Here is a 6276-nt window from a genome sequence, read left to right on the forward strand (position 1 = left end):
AGACTACACCTGGTATACTGTGTACAGTTCTGGGCACCACAATTTAAGGATATTGACAAGCTAGAACATGTGCAGAGGAAGAAGAAGAAGAAGAGTTTGGATTTGATATCCCGCCTTTCACTCCCTTTAAGGAGTCTCAAAGCGGCTAACATTCTCCTTTCCCTTCCTCCCCCACAACAAACACTCTGTGAGGTGAGTGGGGCTGAGAGACTTCAAAGAAGTGTGACTGGCCCAAGGTCACCCAGCAGCTGCATGTGGAGGAGCGGAGACTCAAACCCGGTTCCCCAGATTACGAGACTACCGCTCTTAACCACTACACCACACTGACCAAGATTGTCAAGGGTCTGGAAATCAAGCCCTGTGAGGAATGGTTGAGTGAGTTGGGTTTGTTTAACCTGGTAAAAGAGAATAGCCATCTTCAAATACTGTATCTAAAAGGCTGTCACATGGAAGATGGAGCAAGCTTGATTTCTCCTGCTGTAAAAGATTGGACCCAAACCAATGGCTTCCTTCAAGTTAAAAGAAAGGAGATTCTGACTAAACATCAGCAAGAGCTGTTTTGACAATGGAAATGATTCCCTTGGAAGGTAGTGGACTCTCCTTTTAAGCTCATTGCACATATGAAACAAACAAACAAACAAACAAACAAACAAACAAACATTTATTAGAATGCTAACTATCTTTTGTGTAAGTACTAATATATAATGTTTACCAGTCAGTCACCATTGGATGCAAGCCATTTCTGAACCCTCTTTTTTGCAACAAAATGAGCTCCCAGTTCTTCTCCAGAGTGTCACTAATCTGAATTTGTGCCGCTCTGCATTTGATTCTGCCACTGTCTTGGCTGCCACTGTCAGTTATTACCCTGCCAACATTTGCCTTTCATCTTTTCCCAAAAGTCAACTTAACTTCTATTACAAAGGAAATGAAATGTTCTCCATGTTTGCCAACATTCTGAGAGAACGCTTTCTCTAAGAATGACTCAAAGTTCCCTATTCCCACACCCTGGTGTTACTCTGAGAACAACTAAAGTAAACTTTTCAGCAGCGGTTATTTGTTTTAACACCTTCCCCCATTGTAAAATGTTTGGCACTAGGTAAAGAACAACAGTGCTAATTTTATCTAGATTTCATATATCCCCTGGCCACATAAGCAGGGCCTATTTGTTCTTTAAAACCTGAGGACAAAAAACAAATGATGCTCTCCCTCATCCTCTGCCAGAGGAAAAAGTGGAGTTAAGTAGCTTCAGGGCATTCAGACAATACAAGAATAATGGGGGGTGGGGGGGCTAAAGCAGCTTCAAGGGGGGGTTGGGGCGGGGAAAGCAGTGAGCTTTCTTAAGTCAGTCAAATATGCTATTAGATGAGGACTAATCTGGAGTCCAGTCTATATTGTTCCCACGAAGACTGACACTATATCTAGTAGTGATCGTTTTAAGTATGTTCCTGCTGGGACTGGTTTAGTTACTGTGGGACTCCATACTCTACTGATTTATTTTAGCCTCTGGTTGGGAGACACAGAAGCAATTGGCTTGGAAGGACTGCACCATTCATTACACTGGTCAACAACAAATTTGTTGTCTGCGTTTTTTCAGTTGATTTAGGATGAATCTGATGCGCTGAATCCAAAAATCACATTGGTTTTGCTCAATCAGGTCAGGTTTTTGAGCTATGGCCACATGTCATTTTTTTTACGTTTTTGTTCACATGTACGCTTGTGTGGAGCATTTTAGAAGAAGTTGGTGGGGGTAAAATGCCATGTCGAATAATTGTTTTGATTGGAAATGATTATTTTAATGACAAGAAGTATTCAGGTCCGATAGTTCTGGGTGATTATGTCGAAAAGGGATCAGTTTGAAGTCATAAAACCTCGAAATCTTCCATAAATTGGTGCGGCAAAGCATAAAGTTGCTTACCATGCTTATTTTGGTATTAAACTTGGTGACCAGGATAAAGCTTGGGCGCCACACATGGTGTGCAAGGCATGCACTGAGACTCTACGTGGGTGGACCAATGGCAAGAGGAGTCTGAACTTTGGAATTCCCATGGTTTGGAGGGAGCCGACAAACCATGTCACTGACTGCTACTTCTGCGCTGTTGATGTGACTGGGATCAACAGAAAGAACCAGAACAGCCTCAAGTATCCTGATCTTCAATCAGCACGTCGTCCTGTAGCTCATTGTGATGAAATTCCAGTGCCTATCTTCGGAGAACTTCCTGACATTAGTGACGAAGATGCCTCCAGTGTTGAAGGACATGAAGAAGAAGAAGTGGTTCTTGAAGATGATGCTCCACATCCATTTTCCCAAAAGGAGTTGAATGATCTAGTTCGCGACCTCAGCTTGTCAAAGGACTCTGCCGAACTGTTGGCATCCAGATTGAAGGAAAAAACCTCCTCTCTGACAGTGCTCGCATCAGCTTCTTCCACAACAGGCATCAAGAATACCTCCGTTTTTTCTCGGAAGAGAAGGACTTGGCGTACTGTGCAGATATTGCGCAGCTTCTGCTCAAGCTTGGAGTGCCACAGTACGAACCCAAAGATTGGAGACTGTTCATTGACAGCAGCAAGCGATCACTGAAATGTGTTCTGCTACACAACGGCAACCAGTTTGCCTCTATACCCCTGGCTCACTCGACTACACTGAAGGAGAACTATGAAGCAGTGAAGTATGTGCTGGAGAAAATTGGTTATGATCAGCATAAGTGGCTTATTTGTGTTGACCTGAAGATGGTGAACTTTTTGTTAGGATAACAGTCTGGCTTCACCAAGTACCCATGTTTTCTGTGCATGTGGGATAGTAGGGACCGTGCTCAGCATTACACGAAGAAGGACTGGCCTGTGCGGGAGGAATTGGTGCCTTGCAAAGAAAGGAACGTCATCAACGACCCTCTGGTGGACAGAGACAGAATACTCTTCCCACCGCTGCACATCAAGCTCGGCTTAATCAAGCAGTTCACCAAGGCTCTGGACAAGGATGGTGACTGCTTCACTTACTTGTGCCAGGCTTTTCCAGGATTAACCATGGAGAAGTTGAAAGCTGGCATCTTTGACGGTCCTCAGATCCGTCAGCTCATCAGAGATCCAGAGTTCGGAAACTCAGTGAACGAAGCGGAACTGGAAGCGTGGAAGGCATTTGTTCTGGTAGTGAAGAACTTTCTTGGCAACAATAAGGCCAGAAACTACACAGAACTTGTCAACAACATGCTGACTGCTTTCAGAAACCTGGGCTGCAACATGAGCATCAAGATGCACTACCTATTTTCACATATGGACCAGTTTCCTGAGAACCTGGGTTCAATGAGTGACGAGCAGGGGGAGAGATTCCATCAGGACATGAAAGAGATGGAGACCAGGTATTAGGGTCGCTGGGACGCAGTCATGATGGCTGACTACTGTTGGACTCTGAAGAGAGACCTCCCTGCCGCTGAGCATTCCAGGAGTTCCAAGAAACGGAAGTTCAAGCCCTGAAGTTTGAAAAATGGTGAAGCAACATGCAATTTACGTGTACTTACCTTTATCAATGCCCACCATTCAGTTTACAGTAATCAATGTTTCTATCAGGTAATCAATATATGTTGTTGGAAAAACATTTTTTCTCTTAAAAACATATTTAGGATGATATGTGTTGACAAAAACCAGCTGATAATGCCACAAAAATGTAATTGATTTTGTCACAAGCTCTGATTTTTTTTCCAAATCAACATAGCACAAAAACCTGACCTGATGGAGAGAAACGGATGCCATTTCCTGATTCAGCAGTGCAAAAATACCCTAAATCAATTGTAGAAATCTAGACAACATTCAAGTAAGTAAAAGTAAAAAATTGTTGCCCAGTGTTATGAATCCGAGGCTTTGAAATTCTCTATGATCTAACCTTATCTATGAACCACAGGTACCAAAGTACCCTTCTGAAGCAGGGTTAGTGGATGAGCTAGGATTACATACATATCAAATATGACTGGATGTCATAGAATCATAGAATCATAGAATCATAGAGTTGGAAGAGACCACAAGGGCCATCGAGTCCAACCCCCTGCCAAGCAGGAAACACCATCAGAGCACTCCTGACATATGGTTGTCAAGCCTCTGCTTAAAGACCTCCAAAGAAGGAGACTCCACCACACTCCTTGGCAGCAAATTCCACTGTCGAACAGCTCTTACTGTCAGGAAGTTCTTCCTAATGTTTAGGTGGGATCTTCTTTCTTGTAGTTTGGATCCATTGCTCCGTGTCCTCTTCTCTGGAGCAGCAGAAAACAACCTTTCTCCCTCCTCTATCTGACATCCTTTTATATATTTGAACATGGCTATCATATCACCCCTTAACCTCCTCTTCTCCAGGCTAAACATGCCCAGCTCCCTTAGCCGTTCCTCATAAGGCATCGTTTCCAGGCCTTTGACCATTTTGGTTGCCCTCCTCTGGACACGTTCCAGTTTGTCAGTGTCCTTCTTGAACTGTGGTACCCAGAACTGGACACAGTACTCCAGGTGAGGTCTGACCAAAGCAGAATACAGTGGCACTATTACTTCCCTTGATCTAGATGCTATACTCCTATTGATGCAGCCCAGAATTGCATTGGCTTTTTTAGCTGCCGCGTCACACTGTTGGCTCATGTCAAGTTTGTGGTCAACCAAGACTCCTAGATCCTTTTCACATGTACTGCTCTCAAGCCAGGTGTCCCCCATCTTGTATTTGTGCCTCTCATTTTTTTTGCCCAAGTGCAATACTTTACATTTCTCCCTGTTAAAATTCATCTTGTTTGTTTTGGCCCAGTTCTCTAATCTGTCAAGGTCGTTTTGAAGTGTGATCCTGTCCTCAGGGGTGTTAGCCACCCCTCCCAGTTTGGTGTCATCTGCAAATTTGATCAGGATGCCCTTGAGTCCATCATCCAAGTCGTTGATAAAGATGTTGAATAAGACCAGGCCCAAGACAGAACCCTGTGGCACCCCATTAGTCACTCTTCTCCAGGATGAAGAGGAACCATTGATGAGCACCCTTTGGGTTCGGTCAGTCAGCCAGTTACAAATCCACTGAGTGGTGGCATAGTCAAGACCCCATTTTACCAGCTTCTTTACAAGAATATCATGGGGCACCTTGTCAAATGCCTTGCTGAAATCAAGGTAGGCTACATCCACTGCGTTCCCTTCATCTACCAGGCTTGTAATTCTGTCAAAAAACGAGATCAGGTTAGTCTGACATGACTTATTTTTCAGAAATCCATGCTGACTATTGGTGATCACAGCATTCCTTTCTAGGTGCTCACAGACTGTTTGCTTAATGATCTGCTCCAGAATCTTCCCTGGTATTGATGTCAGACTGACTGGGCGGTAATTATTTGGGTCCTCTCTTTTCCCCTTTTTGAAAATAGGGACAACATTTGCCCTCCTCCAGTCTGCCGGGACTTCGCCTGTTCTCCAGGAATTCTCAAAGATGACTGCCAGTGGTTCTGAGATCACATCTGCCAGTTCTTTTAATACTCTTGGATGCAGTTCATCTGGCCCTGGAGACTTGAATACATCTAAACTAGCCAAGTATTCTTGTACTATCTCCTTAGTTATTCTGGGCTGTGTTTCCTCTGCTGAATCATTTGCTCCAAATTCTTCAGGTCGGGCATTGTTTTCTTTATTGGAGAAGACTGAGGCAAAGAAGGCATTGAGGAGTTCAGCCCTTTCTGTGTCCCCTGTTTGCATTTCACCATCTTCTCCTCTGAGTGACCCCACTGTTTCTTTGTTCTTCCTTTTGCTACGAACATACCCATAAAAGCCTTTTTTGTTGCTTTTAACCTCTCTAGCAAGCCTGAGTTCATTCTGTGCTTTAGCTTTTCTGACTTTGTGTCTACACGTGCTGGCTATTTGTTTGAATTCCTCTTTGGTGGTTTCCCCCCTTTTCCATTTTTTGTACACATCCTTTTTTAATCTTAACTCAGTTAAAAGTTCTTTAGATAGCCACCCTGGCTTCTTTAGGCACCTTCCATGTTTCCGTCTCATTGGTATTGCCTGAAGTTGTGCTTTTACTATCTCCCTCTTAACAAACTCCCAGCCATCATGAACTCCCTTTCCTTTTAGTATTACTGTCCATGGGATCTCACCCAGCACTTCCCTAAGTTTTATGAAGTCGGCTTTCTTAAAGTCAAGAAATTGAGTCCTAGTATGCTTGGCTGCTCCTTTCCGCTGTATAGTAAACTTCAGAAGAGCATGATCACTCGCGCCTAATGATCCTTCCACTTCTACCCCACTAACCAGGTCATCAACATTGGTTAGGACCAGATCTAAAATGGC

Source organism: Podarcis pityusensis (assembly GCF_964106645.2).
Source record: "Podarcis pityusensis genome assembly, chromosome: 7".
Taxonomy (NCBI): Eukaryota; Metazoa; Chordata; class Lepidosauria; order Squamata; family Lacertidae; genus Podarcis; species Podarcis pityusensis.